Source organism: Cervus canadensis, chromosome 12, assembly GCF_019320065.1.
Source record: "Cervus canadensis isolate Bull #8, Minnesota chromosome 12, ASM1932006v1, whole genome shotgun sequence".
NCBI lineage: Eukaryota > Metazoa > Chordata > Mammalia > Artiodactyla > Cervidae > Cervus > Cervus canadensis.
In genome coordinates, this window is record NC_057397.1 from 67,491,969 (window position 1) to 67,513,864 (window position 21,896).

General features: G+C 39.2%; 1 long non-coding RNA gene across 1 annotated transcript; it reads right to left on the reverse strand.

Moving 5' to 3' along the window:
• Positions 1-5,208: 5,208 nt before the first annotated feature.
• On the reverse strand, positions 5,209-21,887 carry LOC122451214. Its single transcript, XR_006272339.1, has 3 exons — positions 21,877-21,887; positions 18,932-18,937; positions 5,209-5,417 (listed from the first exon to the last, which is right to left on the reverse strand). It is a non-coding gene; the product is annotated as an uncharacterized LOC122451214 (long non-coding RNA).
• Positions 21,888-21,896: the final 9 nt, after the last annotated feature.

The window sequence follows — 21,896 nt, forward strand, 5'->3', positions numbered from 1 at the left end:
CTAGAACTGCACATGGAACGACAGACTGTTCCAAATAGGAAAAGGAGTACGTCAAGGCTTATTGTCACCCTGCTTATTTAACTTATATGTTTATTTAACTTATATGCACAGTACATCATGAGAAATGCTGGGCTGGAGGAAGCACAAGCTGGAATCAAGATTGCTGGGAGAAATATCAATAACCTCAGGTACTTAGATGACACCACCCTTATGGCAGAAAGTAAAGAAGAACTAAAGAGCCTCTTGATGAAAGTGAAAGAGGAGAGTGAAAAATTTGGCTTAAAGCTCAACATTCAGAAAACTAAGATCATGGCATCTGGTCCCATCACTTCATGGGAAATAGATGGAGAAACAGTGAAAACAGTGTCAGACTTTATTTTTCTGGGCTCCAAAATCACTGCAGATGGTGATTGCAGCCATGAAATTAAAAGACGCTTACTCCTTAGAAGGAAAGTTATGACCAACCTAGATAGCATATTAAAAAGCAGAGACATTACTTTGCCAACAAAGGTCCATCTAGTCAAGGCTATGGTTTTCCCAGTGGTCATGTATGGATGTGAGAGATGGACTGTGAAGAAAGCTGAGTGCCGAAGAATTGATGCTTTTGAACTGTAGTGTTGGAGAAGACTCTTGAGAGTCCCTTGCACTTCAAGGAGATCCAACCAGTCTATCCTGAAGGAGATCAGTCCTGAGTGTTCATTGGAAGGACTGATGCTGAAGCTGAAACTCCAACACTTTGGCCACCTGATGACTCAGGTGAGTTGAGTCACCTGATGAGTTGACTCATTGGAAAAGAGCCTGATGCTGGGAGGGATTGGGGGCAGGAGGAGAAGGGGATGACAGAGGATGAGATGGCTGAATGGCATCACTGACTCAATGGACATGGGTTTGGGTGGACTCCGGGAGTTGGTGATGGACAGGGAGGGAGGCCTGGCATGCTGCGATTCATGGGGTTGCAAAGAGTAGGACACGACTGAGTGACTGAACTGAACTGAACTGAAGACACCTATACACTATCTCTCTCTAGTGCACAACGCTGATAACAAAGCCAAAGAGGGAAAAGGAACAAATGAAATCCTCATTAGATGTGGGATTCCATGTGCCTTAGTATTTGTACTGAGTTGTATTCAGAGTATAGGAACCAGAGGAAATTTTCTTTAAAATGTTTCCAATTTTTACTTACATCTGCTTAGCATTGTTATATGTAATGCACTGCAAAATCATAGCAGCATTTATCATAACTACTTCCTTCTCCCCCCAATTTGTTTACTTCTCATGAGCTGCTCCTAGTCAATTTTTCTGGAGCACCTTGCCATGGTTTAGGCTTCCCTCATAGCTCAGTTGGTAAAGAATCTGCCTGCAATGCAGGAGACCCCAGTTCGATTCCTGGGTTGGGAAGATCCGCTGGAGTAGGGATATGCTACCCACTCCAGTATTCTTGGGCTTTACTTGTGGCTCAGCTGGTAAAGAATGTGCCTGCAATGTGGGAGACCTGGGTTTGATCCCAGGGTTGGAAAGATCCCCTGGAGAAGGGAAAGGCTACCCACTCCAGTGTTCTGGCCTGGAGAATTCCGTGGACTGTATAGTCCATAAGGTCACAAAGAGTAGGACTGAGTGACGTGAACTTTCACTTTTGCCATGGTTCTATCTTTCCCCATTCCTGTTCTTTCATTATGTAAGGCATCTTAGCCTCCAGGATCTCTTCAAAATTTCCTCTCTACATTCCAATAATCCGGATTGTTTTCAACAGACCAAAGTCTGGACAAAACTCAGCATCCAGAATTCTTATTCATTTTTTCCTTTTCTCTCTGTTTCTGTACTTCTTTTCCCATTCTTGTGATTCAGCATTACAAACTCAGAATCAGCCCAGAAAATCCAAAACTCAAATAAGAGAAAAAGGAGCGTGGGGATACTGAATAGTAGGAGACACAATTCTCTATAGCTAGGATTGAGAGGAAGAAAACTGGGAAAGGCTAGTGGAATGTTATTGAAAGTTTCCCACATCATAATAAAGATGAGAACAATAAGATCAAACAAAAGAACAAGCACTGGTAGTTTAGGGCATAAGATTATCAAGACAGAATATCATCCCGCCCGATCAACCTGGATGGATGCACTCTGACACATATTTGGGTAAAGACCAGTGGATAAACTTGGTCCCAGAAGAAAGATTGTGTTTAAATACGATGGAAATATCCCCATCTTTCCCAATTAAACTAAATCTTCAGTTAGAAAAAAATATAGTGTTCCCTTTGACATGTACCTGTTTATTTTCTATTCTATAGGTGATGAGAGCATTCTTGGAAAGCTAAAGCAAAGATGCAGGTAGTTGTTACTTTTCAGTCCTTAAGTTGTGTCTGACTTTTTGTAACCCCATGGACTGCAGCACGCCAGGCTTCTCTATTCTCCACTATCTCCCAGAGTTTGTTCAAACTTACATCCATTGAGTTGGTGATGTCATCCAACCACATCTTCCTCTATTGTCCCCTTCTTCTTTTGCCTTTAATCTTGCCCAGCATCAGCTTTTCCAATGATTCGACTCTGCATCATGTGGCCAAAGTCTTGGAGCTTCAGCAGCAGTCCTTCCAATGAATACTCAGGGTGTATTTCCTTTAGGATCCATCTGTTTGATCTTGCTGTCCAAAGGACTCTCAAAAGTCTTCTGCAGCACCACAGTTCAAAAGCCTCAGTTCTGTGGTGCTTAGCCTCCTTTGGGCTTCCGTGGTGGCTCAGATGGTAAAGCATTTGCCTGCAATGTGGGAGACCCAGGTTTGATCCCTGGATTGGGAAGATCCCCTGGAGAAGGAAATGGCAACCTACTCCAGTATTCTTTGCCTGGAGAATCCCATGGACAGAGGAACCTGGTAGGCTACAGTCCATAGGGTCGCAAAGAGTTGAACATGACTTGTGATTTCACTTTAGCCTTATTTGTGGGCCACCTCTCACATCCATAGATGATTACTGGAGAAACAACAGCTTTTATACTGATCTTTGTTGGCAAAGTGATGACTCTGTTTTTTAATACACTGTCTGGGTTTGTCATAGCTTTCCTTTCAAGGGGCAAGTGTCTTTTAATTTCATGGCTGCAGTCACTGTCCACAGTGATTTGGGAACCCAAGAAAATAAAATGTGACACTTTACTTTTTCCCCTTCTATGTGCCATGAAGTGGTGGGACCAGATGCCATGATCTTCATTTTTTGAAACTTGAGTTTTAAGCCAGCTTTTTAAGTCTCCTCTTTCACCCTCATCAAGAAGGTCTTCAGTTCCTCTTCACTTTCTATCATTAAAGTAGTATCACCTGCTTACCTGAGGTTGTCGATGTTTTATGAGGCAATCTTGATTCCAGCTTGTGATTCATCCAGCCTAGCATTTCACATGATGTACTCTGTATTTAAGTTAAAAAAGCAGCATAACAATATATAGCTTTGTCATACTCCTTTCCCAATTTTGATCTAGTCAGTTGTTCCATAACTGGTTCTAAACTGTTGTTTTTGACCATATACAGGTTTCTCAGGAGACAGATAAGGTGGTCTGTTACTCTCATCTCTTTAAGAAATGTCTGTAGTTTGTTGTGATCCACATAGTTAAAAGCTTTAGCATAGTCAAAGAAAAAAGAAGTAGCTGTTTTTCTGGTACTCCCTTGCTTTCTCCAAGTAGGCTTTTTTTATTCTCAAGCTTATTTGAGTCAGGGGTCCATTTAAAAATCTGATGAAAAGTTGTGGAGTTTCAGGGCCATACTAGACTAGAGGTAAAGGAAAAGATTGCATTTTGTCTCTTTTACTTTCCAATCTGCCAGAAATGGCACATACTGCCAGACTTTTATCCCTCCTAGGCTTCCATAGACTACATTTGTAATAGGTATCTTCCCATTTGTAAGGCATCCTCAGACATCCATTTTGCCTTTTTTGCATGTCTTTTTCTTGGGGATAGCTTTGATCACCACCTCCTATACAATGTTACAAACCTCTGTCCATAGTTTTTCTGGCACTCTGTCTATCAGGTCTAATCCCTTGAATCTTTTTGTCACTTCCACTGTATAATAGTAAGGATTTGATTTAGGTCATAGGGGCCTAGTGGCTTTCCCTACTTTCTTCAATTTAACTCTGAATTTTGCTCTGAATTTAACTCTGAAGATAGGAAGTGGAGCTGGTCACTTCAAGTATCAATGTTTAATGAACTAGGAGCTTAATAACTAGCTTTTTAATCTGTAAAATTAATTATCATTTTTAACCACAAGAAGACCTAGAACTAACACCAAAAAAAAAATTATTTTCGTCATTGGGGGACTGGAATGCTAAAGTTGAAAGTTAAGAGATACCCGGAGTAACAGGCAAGTCCGGCCTTGGAGTACAAAATGAAGCAGGGCAAAGGCTAACAGAGTTTTGCCAAGAGAACGCACTGGTCACAGCAAATAGCTTCTTCCAGAAACACAAGAGATGACTCTACACATGGATATCACAAAATGGTCAATACTGAAATCAGAGTGATTATATTCTTTGTAGCCAAAGAAGGAGAAATTCTATACAGTCAGCAAAAACAAGACCTGGAGCTGACTGTGGCTCAGATCATGAGCTCCTTATTGCAAAATCTAGAGTTAAATTGAAGAAAGTAGGGAAAACCACTAGGCCATTCATGTATGACTAAATCAAATCCCTTACTATTATATAGTGGAAGAGACAAAATGATTCAAGGGATTAGATCTGATAGACAGAGTGCCGGAAGAACTATGGGTGGAGGTTCGTAACACTATATAGGAAGCTGCTGCTGCTACGAAGACACGTCAGTTGTGTCCGACTCTGTGCGACCCCATAGATGTCAACCCACCAGGCTCCCATCCCTAGAATTCTTCAGGCAAGAGCACTGGAGTGGGTTGCCATTTCCTTCTCCAGTGCATGAAAGTGAAAAGTGCAAGTGAAGTCGTTCAGTTGTGTCCAACTCAGTGACCCCGTGGACTGTAGCCTACCAGGCTCCTCTGTCCATGGGATTTCCCAGGCAAGAGTACTGGAGTGAGTTGCCATTGCCTTCTCCCCTATGTAGGAAGCGGTGATCAAAACTATCCCCAAGAGAAAGAAATGCAAAAAAGGGAAAATGGTTTTTGAGGAGGCCTTACAAATAGCTGAGAAAAGAAGAAAATTAAAGGCAAAGGAGAAAGGGAAAGATAAACCCATCTGAATGCAGAGTTTCAATGAATAGTAAGGAGAGATAAGAAAGCCTTCCTAAGTGAAAAATGCAAAGAAATAGAGGAAAACAATAGAATGGGAAAGACTGAGTTATCTTCAAGAAAATTAGAGATACCAAGGGAAATTTTCATACAAAGGTGGACACAATAAAGAGTAGAAACAATATGGACCTAAAAGCAGCAGAAAAGATTAAGAAGAGGTGGCAAGAATACACAGAAGAACTATACAAAAAAGATCTTCATATCCCAGATAATCACGATGGTGTGGTCACTCTTTGAGAGCCAGACATCCTGAAGTACAAAGTTAAGTGGGGCTTAGAAAGCATCCCTATGAACAAAGCTAGTGGAGGTGATGGAATTACAGCTGAGCTACCTCAAATCCTAAAAGATGCTGTTAAAGTGCTGCACTCAACACGCCAGCAAATCTGTAAAACTCAGCAGTGGTCACAGGACTAGAAAATGTCAGTTTTCATTCCAATCCCAAAGCAGGGCAATGCCAATGAATGTTCACACTACCACACAATTGTACTCATTTCACATGAGCAAGATCATACTCAAAATTTTCCAAGCTAGGCTTCAATAGTATGTGAACTGAGAACTTCCAGATGTACAAGCTGGATTTAGAAATGGCAGAGGAACCAGAGGTAAATTGCCAACATCTGTTGGATCATAGAGAAAGCAAGAGAATTCCAGAAAAATATCTACCTCTGTTTCATTTACTATGTTAAAGCCTTTGACTGTGTGGATCACAACAAACTGTGGAAAAATCTTACAGATGGGAATACCAGACCACCTTACCTGCCTCCTGAGAAACCTATATGTAGGTCAAGAAGCAACAGTTAGAACCAGACATGGAACAACAGACTGGTTCCAAATTGGGAAAGGAGTTTGTCAAGGCTGTATATTGTAACCCTGTTTCTTTAATTTATACGCAGAGTAAATCATGAGAAATGCCACACTGGATGAAGCATAAGAGGGAATCAAGATTGCTGGGAGAAATATCAATAACCTCAGATATGCAGATGACACCACCCTTATGGCAGAAAGTGAAGAAGAACCAAAGAGCCTCTTGATGAAAGTGAAAGAGGAGAGTGAAAAATTTGGCTTAAAGCTCAACATTCAGAAAACTAAGATCTTGGCATCTGGTCCCATCACTTCACGGCAAATAGATGGGGAAACAGTGACAGACTTTATTTTATTGGCTCCAAATCACTGTGGATGGTGACTGCAGCCATGAAATTAAAAGGCACTTGCACTTTGGATGAAAAGCTATGACCAACCTAGATAGCGAATTAAAAAGCAGAGACATCACTTTACCAACAAAGGTCTGTATAGTCAAAGCTCTGGTTTTTCCATTAGTCATGTATGGTTGTGGGAGCTGGACCTTAAAGAAGGCTGAGTACTAAAAAATTGATGCTTTTGAACTGTAGTGCTGGCGAAGTCTTTTGAGAGTCCATTGGACTACAAAGAGATCAGGCCAGCAAATCCTAAATGAAATCAACCTTGATTATTCATTGGAAGGATTGATGCTGAAACTAAAGCTCCAGTACTTTCGTCACCTGATGTGATGAGACAACTCATTAGAAAAGACCATGATGCTGGGAAAGATTTCAGTCAAGAGAAGGGGACGACAGAGAATGAGCTGGTTGGACGGCATCACCGATTTAATGGATGTGAGTTTGGGCAAACCCTGGAAGATGGTGAGGGACTGGGAAGCATGGTGTGCTGCAGTTCAAGGGGTTGCAAAGAATTGGATACCACTGAATGACTGAACAATAAAAACCACAGATGCCGATAAATGGATGTCATTCCAAAGCTAGTCATAACACTAAATGCCAGTGATGCAAACAATGTTATAAACAGAAGGAGGAAGCATTTCCAAATTTTCCATGAAGAAAAGTGACAGGAGAAGTTCCCTGGTGGCCCGGTGGCTAAGACTCCATGCTTCCACTGTAGGGGATGTAAGTTCTATCCCTGGTTGGGAACTTGGAGATTCCCCAAGCTCCAGGATGGGGTCAGAAAAAAAAAAAAGTGACCAAATACAACATAATATTTTTTTGGCCAAGTGTCTCTGTAAAGGGTTCTCACTAAAGCAGCCTCCCAAGGCTTCTGCTCTGTCTCTTCTAGATGTGGTAGGTCGAGATGCTGTAAGGCGCTTTTTCCAGATGTATTGCATTTTAAAGCACTTACTCTCAAGAACTTTTTGAAGTTTGGCTGGTACTACTTTACTCATTGACTCATGTTTAGATTAGAGTAACAAATGATCAAGCAGAAACTCATTCTGAAACAAAATTCCTTTTCCCCCACAATATAGTACATAAACCAAGCTGCAGCCTTTGCATTTTTGCCATCTGGCCTGCAGTGTGAGATGATATTAGTAGCATGTCAGGGAATTTTTTCCCCCACTCCTTTCAAAAAAAAAAAAAAAAGAGGAAAAGAAAAAAATAATCCTAATCTATAGTATGAAGAGTATTAAATGAAACATCTGCCTCACTGAATGAGTAGATGAACTTTGCAGTCTGCAAGCTGCTGGCGTTTGTGAAGTGCATGTTTACATTGCTGACTGTTGTAAATTTTCAAGATGGTGACATGAAATTGACTTACTAAAATATCTTATTCAAATCTCTTAAAACACATGTTTCATTTAATTTTTTTCTTTTTTTCCCTCCTTTAATGTCCTTATTCTCGATGAAAGGCATTGCCGATTGAGACAGTGAGAGGTTGCTAAGATTCTAGTCAAGTCGAAGCCACTGAGTAGTTAAAAAAAATTACATAATAAAATCTGCCAAGAGCTAGCACAAACCTCTTGTTAATGTAGGCCTAGAAACCTCGATGCTAAAAGATACCAATAAAAGAGTCATAGAATTTAGGCAAATGCTACAAAGAAAAGAGCAAAGGTGGTTTTCAAATATTTTAAAGGAAAGATTCTTTAAAAAAATAATATCTGCTTGATGGGTGGTGATAAACTCTACTAAATGCAGTCCTATTCAGTGAAAAAAGCTCAGAGAATGGATGTTTCTCAATATTTTCTTAAAATATTAACACTTCTGGAAGTACCCCACCATCCAACTAGGGATGTGAGCTTCACTGAGGACAGGTCTTAATCTAAGTTTCAAGTTTCTTCCTCTTGAGTATAAGTGTCCCATTTTTTCTACCAACTGTATCTAATGTCAACACATACTCCAAGAACAAATACCTTTTCCCCAGTTTGTTCAGTATTCAGAACCCAGGCTCTTCTGCCCGTGGTTTTCTCCAGGCAAGAATACTGGAGTGGGTTGCCGTGCCCTCCTCCAGGGGACCTTCCCAACCAGGGATCAGAGCCTGTGTCTTCTACATCTCCTGTATTGGCAGGCGGGTTCTTTACCACTAGCACCACCTGGGAAACCCCAAGGGTTCATTCCACATAGTGTTCTCTCTATGGGGGCTAGGAGATTTACTCTTGGGGCAGGGGAGATATACTATGTTACAACATAAGGTCTAGATAAGACATTAAAGGCAAATTTTTACTGCTATACATATAGATATGGTGGTGGTTTTGTGGCTAAATTGTGTCCAACTCTTTGCGACCCCATGGACTGTAGCCTGCCAGGCTTATCTGTCCATGGGATTCTCCAGGCAAGAATACTGGAGTGGGTTGCCATTTCCTTCTCCAGGGGATTTTCCCCACCCAGGGATCGAACCTGGGTCTCCTTCATTGCAGGCGGATTCTTTATCACCTGAGCTACCAGGGAAACCAACACATATAGACAATACCACACTTATTTCACTCTCAACCCTTGAATGTGGAGAAGTCTGACCTGACAACTAATTTCCAATGAAATATATTTATCTACAGGAGAGTGTTTATTTTGGTTTTGTTTTGTTTTCTTAATCAGATGTGCATTCATGTAGCGTCTACTGCTGCTATATTATTCCTGCATTGCCTTCTGAATAAGGAGGGATGACTCCTATTTCTACTGCCTAAATTCTTGTTTTCCTTCCTTCTTTCCTTTCTTCTTTCACAAAGCACAGTCCTAGTCTGACATAGATAAGTAAACAAACAAATATAATACAGAGCAATTTGACTGCAACAGTGATAACTATAGGGGCTATGGGAATTCATAGAAAGAGCATTTAATCTAGGTGTGGGGTCAGAGAAGGCCTTTAAGATCAAACAACATCCAAACAAGGACCCAAGAGACAAGTGAGTTAGTCAGTAAAGGGGTGGAGTGAAAGAGCAAAGATCTAGAGCAGCATGAATCATTGAAATCCTTGAGAGCAGTTTTGTGCAAGTTTAACACAGTGTAAGTTGAGGAACTTTAAGAAATAAGTTTAGAAAGTCATCTAGGGATGGGGTAAAACACCAGACACGCTCTGCCATCCAGGGTTTGGATTTTTTCTTTGTGAGGGCAATGAAAAGCCAGTGAAATTTGAAGGATGATATAATCAGATGTTCACTTTTTGAAAGTTCTTAGAGTGGGTCTTTGATGGGGAGAATATATTGGAAAATAAGCAGGAAGGCCTAGAAGTGGTAGGAACATCTAGGGCCCTATTTTGGCCATTCAAATGGGAAGGAATGTGAACACACAGAAGTGGGATGCGTGGAGGAGAGGAAGCAGATTTGAGCCATCTCAAAGACAACGTTTATAGGAATGATTAGAGTGGTACATGATTGCATTGTGCTGCAATGAAATCTGAGACTGCGGCCAAGCAATCCCATGAAGTGTGGCCCACCAGGCTCCTCTGACCATTGGATTCTACAGACAAGAATACTGGAGGGGGGTGCCATGCCCTTCTCCAGGGGATCCTTCTGACCCACCGATTGACCCCGTCTCTTATCTTTCTGGAGTTCCATTAGTGCCACCTGGGAAGCACAAACTTACAGATAAAGGTCTTCAACCTTAGGGACCCTTCCCACATTCATTTGACCTTCAGGTCAAGTTCAAATGCAATCCAGGATTCTGCTATTCGGAGTTGATCACCCTCTCAACCTCCAGGCTATCATTTTTGGTTACTTGCTTTGGTAAGCACTTTGGTTACTTATTCATGGTTAATGTGGCTGCTGCAGTATGTGGCATTTCCCCTGGAAACAGAGACCCTGACTTTGGATCTCCTGGTCCTAGCAAGCTCCTAGCATAGTGACTGCACATAGTAGGTGCTCAGCTCATACTTGCGGAGTTGAATTTTTCACGTCTACTCACAGCACGTGTTTCTGCAACTGCTTTTGGAAGCATCTTGCTCTTTGCCATGTTTTTCCAATCAGGTTAGCAAGCAGAGAACTAAAATTCAAGACTGTGATGGACATGATGTTACAGGAGTAGAATAATTGTAAATAAAGGAAAGGATTTCATCCACTCATTTAGTTTCAATTTCTTATATTCTTGCAAAGAGTTGCCACCAGCAAACATGAACTTCAGTAAAGCAATGAGAGAAATAAGAGGTACAAATTACTCACTAATGACCAAAAGTTCATATTTATATTTAATTATATCCTTATTTTTATGATCCATGAATGATGTTTATGTTTCTTCTGTTCTAAGAAAGAGAAATGGAAAGTTACAACTTAAAATGATAACTTAGTCTCTTCATATGTGTGTTAATGTATTAAAACATTGAATCCTCTTATAAGAGGAAATCTAAGGGAAATGGAATAGTGAACCAGACTGCTGCTTTTTTAGGTGAATCTGTTATTAGTTGTAATTTTTTAAAAAATATGTGTTTCTTCAGTTAATCAGGAACTTGTAGAGCCTGAAAATACTCTAAAGCTAGCTAGAGTAGTCAGGGTCTTCAAATAATAGTCCAAGGAGCCCTAGGGTTCTGGAGAGTTGGCTCATGAGCCTCGGGGAAGGATGAGCAGTGACTTTCGAGAAGGAAGACTTTGGGACTGCCCTCCCCTGCTTTTACCAGTGTACTAAGCTTGTATCTCATGTTTTTGTTCCTTGGCAAAAAGAATTTGGGGGCTCAACAAAACTCAAACCTAAAACCTACAGAGACCCTCTCACTTACAGATGAGCCACGGAGGCAGAGAAGGCAATGCAGCTGTGCATCGCGTTAGGAGTCCACAGCAAACAGACCCAGTTTCTTTTTTTTTTTTTTCCATTTATTTTTATTAGTTGGAGGCTAATTACTTTACAATATTGTAGTGGTTTTTGCCATACATTGACATGAATCAGCCATGGATTTGCATGTGTTCCCCATTCCGATCCCCCCTCCCGCCTCCCTCTCCATCCCATCCCTCTGGGTCTTCCCAGTGCACCAGCCCCGAGCACTTGTATCATGCATCCAACCTGGGATGGTGATCTGTTGCATCCTTGATAGTATACTTGTTTCAATGCTGTTCTCTCAGAACATCCCACCCTCGCCTTCTCCCACAGAGTCCAAAAGTCTGTTCTGTACACCTGTGCCTCTTTTTCTGTTTTGCATATAGGGTTATCATTACTATATTTTTAAATTCCATATATATGCATTAGTATTGGTCTTTATCTTTCTGGCTTACTTCACTCTATAATGGGCTCCAGTTTCACCCATCTCATTAGAACTGATTCAAATGAATTCTTTTTAACGGCTGAGTAATATTCCATGGTGTATATGTACCACAGCTTCCTTATCCATTCGTCTGCTGATGGGTATCTAGGTTGCTTCCAAGTCCTGGCTATTATAAATAGTGCTGCGATGAACACTGGGGTGCACGTGTCTCTTTCAGATCTGGTTTCCTCGGTGTGTGTGCCCAGGAACAGTGTGGAGATTCCTTAAAAGACCCAGTTTCTAATCACAACAGTGCTGCTTGCAAAGGCTACTGATCCTGGAAAAATTACTTAATTTCCTGGAACTTCAGGCTCCTTATCTGTAGAATGGTTTCTGAGGGGATTTGAGGAAAGAAAGTGCGGAAATAATTTACCACAGCAACTGGCATATGTTCAAGAACTATACAGAGAGATGTTGGAAGCAGTGGCAGTGATAGCAGTAGGACATCAGTTCCGACGCAGAGCTTTTTACTCCGCATCCGTGTTTTTTCCTGTGTGCCTCCACGGAGAAACAGGCACATAAATGAGTAAACAAAAATGTTCTGCATTTTGGCTCATCCAAAGGAAAGATAAAGTTAAGAAGTTTATTTCAGGAAAAGTTAAGGCTTTTCATTTTCTTCGCAGGATACACATGCACTTTCAGACAAGGAAAGAAAACGGGCATGGAAGTGGGGATATAAAATACATAATTTAGTGTTCTAAGAACAAATGTCTTAAAGTAATGTGCAATGACTTGGATGATAGATATAAAGGTATTTTTCAGAAAGAATGGCTAAGTCACACCACAGTGTAAAACAATTTTTGTCTCTTAACTAGAACTTATATTTTGATCTCCAGGAGGAAAATGTTTACAACACTAAATGAAATAAAACTTGCTAAAAAATAATTAAGAGACTACAGAGAGATTTTATTTGTCTTTCACTTGCTGTTTAAGTGATTCCTAACAATGAGTTCATCACCATGTATTCTTCCACAGAATTACAACTTCAGTTAACATTTGGTAAAAATGAATAAAAATTCCTGGACAAATCTGGATTTGGAGAGTAATTTTGAAAGATGCAGATATCCAAAGTTTATGCTTGATTTTCTTCTGGAACATATAACTCTGTTTATTGTAATACAAAGTATCTATATCACCTGCAAAAGTGGATTATTTTCTCATAGAAGCATAGACTCCTTTAGCAATCTGAAATATTTATTCTATTATATTTTTTAAGGCTTGGTGATATTTTTGTATTATAATATTGAAAAAGAACAGTTTAGAGAAACTGTTTTGGTGTTTTGAATGAAACATGTATAATTTTTCATCCTTTAGAGGAGGGGAAAAGCTCACAAATTCATTGAGTTTATGTACAGTTGTGAACAAAATTGGCATAATTAAGCTTTAATCATATAATTAAGTTTTAATTGGTATAATTAAGTTATTTTTACACAAAAATTTGAAAAAAAAGTTTTATGAGACACCAAAAATATATTTTGAATGTTGGTTTCAAAGACTCTAATAGGGATAAACAGTTGGCATATAAAATTTATTACTCTCAGAAATTTGAAGTAAAAAGTAAAAAAGTGGCTCTACTTTTTTCCACAAGATCATTTGCTTTCTGATAGTCTTTTGTCTCTTCTATAAATGATTGAAATTGCTAAATAAAAATAGGGACCAAGAATTCTGAGTTCAAGTGTGACGAATTGGTCTTCATTTCCCAACTTGGTCAGCTCATCTATAAAATGAGATTATTGTCAATTCTGCTGATTTGAGTCATGCTAATGAAAAGTTGCTTTCAAAAGCTTGGTCCAGTTCAACTACAATAACCACAATGATGAAATTCTGTTTTCAGTGGGAAATTTCAAGGAGAATAAGCTATTTTTACAAAATAATTATTTACACAACATTCATCCATTCAACAAATACTTTTTGGGGATCACATATGTGACTAAGCACTGTTCCAATCACTGTGGATATAGCAGTGGGCCAAACAGACAAAAGCTCTGCCTCCAGCATCAAACATTTCAGTGACAATAAGAGAAAGTGAATAATATAATAGCAGGCAGTGATAGGCACTCTGAAGAAAATAAATCAGGATAAAAAGATAAGAAACGGCAAATCCTTAACTCACAGGCCCCCAATTAGTTCCAGATTAATTAAGCAATTAAATTTTACTAATAGAAAGCTATAAGAGAAAACTTACAAATTGCAAGTGAATTTCTTTTGATCTTTGAATGTATAATGTTTTCACAAACATAAAAGCAAATAAAAAACCCACAAATAAAAAGATCAACCCATTAGACTATATAATCATTAACAACTTCTATCCCCTAAACAAATTATTACAACTAAAAGGTAAATGGAAAAGTAGGAAACAGTTGCCACCATTATGAAAATGAAGTTAGTATTAAAATACAAAGATACAAATCAGTGAGAAAAACAATATAACATATAAATAATTACTGAATAAAACTAACTTTCATGTGACAAAACTAACATTTTAGTAATCAAGATGTATAAGTTAAAGTAACTTTAAATACAGGAAAAAATATATATATATATTTTTAAAAGCACACAATACCGGCAAGGTTACAATGAGATGAGTACCTTTATTCATGATAGAAATGTGAGTCAGTGTCTGCCTAAGAATAAAAGCAGAATCCATTAAGAACCACAAACAAACTTTTTCTCTTTGGCCCAGAATGGCTACTTATTAATACTGCTAATGTTAAAAAAAAAAAAAAATCCATGAAAATATAGGGAGAAATATACCAAAATTTAGAAGTATTCATCCCTGGATTGTAGGATTCTTAGGGATTTTAGTTATCCTCTCTATACATTTTTTACTTTTAAAGACTTTTCACACACACTCAAAAGAACAGAAAAACCATTTATTACCAGGGCAAGCAGTAAAAACTAGGAAGGAAAAGGAAAAAAGGTAGAGGGGAGAGTAAAAGACAGGAGGGTTTTCTTGATTGGTTTCTACCTCTGCATGGAAACCTCATTCATTTTCTTCACAAATCAGAGATACACTCATTATGGGAAAATAATAAATTTCCAAGAAAAAGTAAGGCCTGGCTAAGAAATCACACTTTGAAAATTAACAATACAAAGATCATAGCACATTCCCTTGAGCTATTTTTGTGGATTACTCCTGAGAGAGTAGCTATATATCATAGAAGAGTCATTCTGAAGAAGGGTAATGAGGGAAATCTCTTTGTAGGATTTTAGCTCTGTTTTCTTCATTGTTTCAACTTGAAAGTCTCTGGAAAGATATTCCAGTAACTTCCCTTGCATTCAGGTTCTAGAAGCCTAGAAAAATCAAGCATTTGTTAGCATGTGTGTTGCTGACAGTGATATGATTTATTGTTGTGATTTTAAAAAATCTTACCGGAATTCCCACATTAGCCTCAGGACACAGCTAGTATGTCTTGGACATTGTATAGGCCAGTGAGTGTTTTGGATTTCCTGATGGACATTTTCATTTAAACTGTTTAGCTAGCAGCATAGCATTTAGAATTGATGTCTGCAGGATCTTAGGGTACAGCACAAAATGAAGAACTTTATGCCTATTTATTCATTCGACTTCATCACATTCAAAAAACTTGTTGTTTATTTAGGATTAGCCAGGACCCCTCTGAAAACACCGTAACAGTCTGAAGTATCCAAGAATACATATGACTTTCAGCTAAAGAATTATGGCTTAGACTGTAAAGAAGCCACTTGAAACGTGGAAGACCTGGGTTCGAACCCTGGGTTGGGAAGACCCCCTTGGAGGAGGGCATGGCAACCCACACCAGTGTTCTGGTCTGGAGAATTCCAGAGGAGCCTGGTGGGCCGCAGTCCATGGGGTCGTAAAGAGTCGGACACGACTAAGTGTCTAAGCACAACACAGCACAGAACTTAAACTACAGTACAGTATTGAACAAAGAGCAATTTCAGTTTAATGATTAAAGTGACTTAAGACCTATGTTCTAAACAGCTAAAATAGTTTTCTAAAGGTTTAAATATTGTCTTAACATTTATTACTATAATGCATTTAATATTCTACTACTAAGCAGTTATACATTTATAGAGAATGTTTACAAAGATACAGAAATATGTTCTACACTGTGGAGCATTTCAGCATGCTACAATTTCTATATGTATAGCAGAGAATTCAGGATCACAGTTGCCTCATGTGTTTGAGATTTTTGAGGCCATACTTGGGATCCTACACTAGAAAGGATCCTCAGTCATCAGTTCAGTTCAGTTCAGTCACTCAGTCATGTCCGACTCTTTGCAACCCCATGGACTGCAGCATGCCAGGCCTCCCTGTCCATCACCAATTCCCGGAGCTTACTCAAATTCATCTCCATTGAGTCAGTGATGCTATCCAACCATCTCATCCTCTGTCGTCCCCTTCTCCTCCTGCCTTCAATCTTTTCCAGCATCAGGGTCTTTTTCTAAAGAGTTGGCCCTTCACATCAGTTGGCCAAAGTATTGGATTTTCAGCTTTAGCATCAGTCCTTCCAATGAACACCCAGGACTGATGTCCTTTAGGATGGACTGGTTGGATCTCCTTGCATTCCAGGGGACTCAAGAATCTTATCTAACACCACAGTTCAAAAGCATCAATTCTTTGGTGCTCAGGCTTTTTTATGATCAACTCTCACATCCATACATGACCACTGGAAAAACCATAGCTTTGACTAGATGGACCTTTGTTGGCAAAGTGATGTCTCTCCTTTTTAATATGCTATCTAGGTTGGTCATAACTTTCCTTCCAAGGAGTAAGCATCTTTTAATTTCATGGCTGCAGTCACCATCTGCAGTGATTTTGGAGCCCAAGGAAATAAAGTCTGTCACTGTTTCCATTGTTTCCCCATGGATTTGGCATGAAGGGATGCGACCGAATGCCATGATCTTAGTTTTCTCAATGTTAAGTCTTAAGCCAACTTTTTCACTCTCCTTTTTCACCTTCATCAAGAGGCTCTTTAGTTCCTCTTTGCTTTCTGCCATAAGGGTTGTGTCATCTGCATATCTGGGGTTATATTTCTCCCAGCAATCTTGATTCCATCTTATGCTTCATCTAGCCCAGGATTTTGCGTGATGTACTCTGCATATAAGTTAAATATGCAGGGCGACAATATACAGCCTTGGCAAACTCCTTTCCCAATTTGGAACCAGTCTGTTGTTCAACGTCTGGTTCTAACTGTTGTTTCTTCACCTGTTTCAGATTTCTCAGGAGGCATGTAAGGTGGTCTGGTATTCCCATCTCTACAGTTTGTCTACAGTTTTTCTACAGTTTGTCATGATCCACCAGTCACAGGTTTTAGCATAGTCAATGAAGCAGGGGTATATGGTTTTTTGGAATTCTCTTGCTTTTGTATGATCCAAAGGATGCTGGCAATTTGATCTCTGCTAAACTTAGTTTGGGTCTATTCCTTTCATCACTGCTGTTTCATCCCTTATCATTTCTTCTTTAGATCATTCACATTTCTGATTATACTATACTAATTTTTCACAAAGTTCACAGCAGCTAACTTCTAACATTCTTCTGAAGTACACTTGGTCTTCAAGGTGACAGTTTTTGTCTTTTTTTACTCACTACTATGTTCTCAGTGCCTACACAGTGCTTGGAGCATGTTTATGACTATTGAAATATTGAAAAAGATGGTAAAATTTAGCGTAAACATTGGAATTGAAAATAAAGCAACTCTTTCCACCACACTATAAAGAACTTCTGATTTTATAACCAACAAGAACCTACTGTATAGCACAAGAAACATCTGTAATAACTTATATGGGAAAAGAATCCGAAAAAGAATGGCTATGTCTATGTATAACTGAATCACTTCTCTGTATACCTGAAACTGACACAACATTGTAAGTCAACTATTGTTGTTCAGTCACCCAGTGATAGCCAACTCTTTGCAATTCTTCCCTGTCCTTCGCCATCTCCCAAAGTTTGCCCAACTTCACGTCCGTTGTATCGGTGATGCCTTCCAACCATCTCTTCCTCGGTCATCCCTTTCTCCTTCTGCCCTCAATCTCCCCTGGCATCAGGGTCTTTTCCCAATGAGTCTGCTTTTCCCATCGAGTGCCCAAAATACTGGAGCTTCAGCTTCAGCATCAGTCCTTCCAACAAGTATTCAGGGTTGATTTCCCTTAAGGTTGACTGGTTTGATCTCCTTACTGTTCTGGGAGTTTCAGGAGTCTTCTCCAGCACCATAGTTCAAAGGCATCAATGTTTTGGCATTCTGCCCCTTCTTTATGGTCCAGCTCTCACAACCGTATGTGACCACTGGGAACACCATGGCCTTGACCATGTGGACCTTTATCAGCAGAGTAATGTCTGCTTTTCAACAAACTGTCTAGGTTTATCACAGCTTTCCTGCCAAGAAACAATCATCTTCTCACTTCATGGCTGCAGTCACCATCCACAGTGATTTTAAGACCCAAGAAGAGGAAATCTGTCACCACCTCCACCCTTTCCCCTTCTGTTTGCCATGAAGTACTGGGGCCAAATGCCATGATCTTAGTTTTTTTTAATATTTAATTTTAAGGTGTTTCTTTCATTCTTCTCCTTTACCCTCATCAGGAGGCTCTTTAGTTCCTCTTTGCTTTCTGCCATTAGAGTGGCATCAGCTGCATATCTGAGGTTGTTGATGTTTCTCCCGCTTTTCTTGACTCCAGCTTGTAACTCACCCAGCCCAGCATTCTCATGATGTGCTCAGCATATAGGTTAAACAAACAGGGTCACAGCAGACAGCCCTGTCCTATTCCTTTCTCAATCTTGAACCAATCAGTTGTTCCACACAGGGTTCCAACTGTTGGGTCTTGACCTGCACACAAGTTTCTCAGAAGACAGGTAAGATGGTCTGGTATTCCCATCTCTTTAAGAGATTTAAGTCAACTGTACCCTAATATAAAATTAAAAATTAAATTAAGAAAACAACAAAAACAAATTTCTTACTTCAATATGAATAAATCGCCTAAGGTATAAGTTATGTGGGTTTTTTAAGAAAATAAATCACACGCCTATGTCTGAATATAATTTTATAAATATATGTGACTTTTCAAATATAATACCTCTAATTAATTCTTAGGAGTAACATAATCAAAGAATATATATTTGATAATTAGATAGTCTGGGAAATAATCTATTCAATGCAACTAAAACTGGAATAGAATACTGATTTTCTAAGGAAAAAATGTTCAAGTCATTATTGCCTTCAAATTACTAGAGTAGAGGAAGCCCCTGATAGTTGCTCCCTGCAAACTTAATGCTTCTCCAGCAGCTTATGCACATATATTAGATGGTAAGTATTTCACTAAGGGCATAGTTTTCTTAGCAGGCTCCAATCAAGCGGTTCCTGCTCTAATAGTTTGTCAAAAAGTCACACTATGAGAAACCTCATCCTTGAGGTTTTTTTCAGGAATTTTTCTGTATTGTTTACATAGGTATCACAGAGCAATGGGCTCGATACAAATTGTTTCAGTTGGAAAAGTCTCTGCCAAACAAAACAGACAGGCAGCTGTTTGCCTAGTGCATAAAATATTTTTTTTTGTTAAATATGGCTGCACCTGTGTAAACACAAACTTTATTTCCAAGAAGTACCCCTGCAGCTGCAAAGACTTTCTGACTAACCAGAGCACTATTTTTATTGTACTATGTAATGTATGTAATAGGTTTTGGTCAGTTGTCAATCTCGAAAAATCATATAAGAAGGTTCATTTATTTTAATATAGGCAGTTATTGTATTTTTCCCAAAACCTTAATATGAGGTTGACTGTATTTCCTATTTAGGCTTCATTTTGACTTATTACAAAATTTGAAATTAATAAGGGAACAATGGTCCAGTCATGCAAAGCACATCAGAAAGAGCTGTTTTCTTCAGTCAGTCATTCATTCTACATTCACCTGTATCTTCTTTCATTTTCCCCATAGTCAAGAAATACAGTAATCTTATTATACATGAGTTGTTGATGCAGACCTTTCTCTTTTAAAAGTGTTTAATATTATAGATGGAGATAACTTCAATTATGGGGCTTCTCTGGTGGCTCAGGGGTAAAGAATCAGCCCGCCAATGCAGGAGACGCAAGTTCGATCCCTGGGTCAGGAAGATCCCCTGGAGAAGGAAATGGCAGCCCAATCCAGTATTCTTGCCTGGGAAATGCCATGGACAGAGGAGCATGGTGGGCTACAGTCCACGGGGTCGCAAAAAGTGGGACACGACTGAGCTACTAAACAACAACAATGGGCGTGTGTGCTAAGTCGCTTTAGTCGAGTGTGACTCCCTGTGATCTTATGGACTGTAGTCCACCAGGCTCCTTTGTCCATGGAATTTCCCAGGCGAGAATACTGGATTGGGTTGCCGTTTCCTACTCCAGTGGATCTTCCCAACCCAGGGATCTAGCTTGTGTCTCTTATGTCTCCTGAACTGACAGGAGGGTTCTTAACCACTAGAACCACCTGGGAAGCCCAAAACAACAACAACAACAAACCTTAATTACATAACAGAATGATAATCATGATCTGGCCCAGCAGCAAAGAGGACATTCTTTCCGCCACTGCTGAAGGATGCCCCAGACCTCTCTAAAATGTCACTCATATGCAATGAGTTAGACATCAATGCTAAATTATATCAGAATATTGGCAAATAACTAATTTTAAGACCCACTGTATGTAATTATGAAAACCAGGTTAAGTGCTATGTTCTCTATGTGTAAGTAATTTCATCCTTTATATACTTTTCAATTTCCCATAATCACATTTAGAGCAATTGAAACTTAATCTCCTGGATCTTTTTTTTTTTTTTTTAAATCAAGGAAAAAGCAGTTTTTAAACATATTTACAATATTTTTTTTGATATGGAAAGATTCAAAAAATTTACTTCAGGACTACAAACATTCTACGGGAAGTACCTCCTCTGCCCAAGGTCCCAGGGCAGACACATGGCCCTGTTGCTGTTCAAGAGATTCCCAACCTGCTTCTTGGAAAACAAACTGCTTTTTCCTCCCATGCAGTAGGATGTGTATCGATGGTTACAGCTATTTCATCAAGATCTCAGAAAGTAACTATAAATCAGTGGTTCTCAAAGTGTGGTCCCAGTACACTTGGGAAGTCTGCAAGATCAGAACAATGTTCACAATAATACAAAGATATTATTGATATTTGCCTTTTTCACTCATTTTTTCATGAGGCTATCGTGAAGTTTTTGTAAAGGGAACATGGTGTGCTATGACATTTGAAAACAAAACATGTTAATATTTGGAAGTTGGTGAACTAATATTTTTCAAATTATCAATGCAGGGTATTATAAAATCATCTATGGGTTTAAAAAATCTTTCAAAGCACTAGAGATACGGAAGAATTTTATTTTAATAGGTTCAAAAAAATCCATCGCACCCAGTGATGGGGTCTCATATTACATATTAAAAATAACTTTAAGAAATCACCATTTGCTGAGTTTCAGTAAGATATGTCCATAATTTTCTGAAAATACTATTTTCTGAAGGGACTATTCACATGCTTCTCCCTTCTCTAAAACTTGTATGAAGCAGAGTTTTCTTCATGCTGCTGCTGATGCTAAGTCGCCTCAGTCGTGTCCAACTCTGTGCGACCCATAGATGGCAGCCCACCAGACTTCCCCGTCCCTGGGATTCTCCAGGCAAGAACACTGCAGTGAGTTACCATTTCCTTCTCCAATGCAGGAAAGTGAAAAGTGAAAGTGAAGCCGCTCAGTCTTGTCCTCCTCTTCGCGACCCCAGGGACTGTAGCCTACCAGGCTCCTCCGTCCAAGGGATTTTCCAGGGAAGAGTACTGGAGTGGGGTGCTGTTGCCTTCTCTGGGTTTTCTTCTTATGCTTCAACTAAATAGCATAGCTCCACACTTGGAATGCAAAGATATAAGAATCCAGTTGTCTTCTATTGAGTCAGATTTTGAAAGAAATAAAAAATAATGTTTAAACATACCATTCTTCACAAATCTTTTTATTGTTTCTTGATTAAGGAAGTATAGCCATTTTAACATATTCTGGACTTTTATCATTCTTTCGAAATAAACAATAAGTAAAATACTTTAAAAAGAAAAATCTCACTGGTGTCCACAATAATTTTCCAAGAGTGCAAAGAATGATTGAGATGAGAAACTTTTGAGGATTGCTGCTGTAGGTCATACTTTTATACTCCAAAGGGATAGGAAATGAATGCATGAAAAGAGAACACTCAGATAACTTCTTGAAA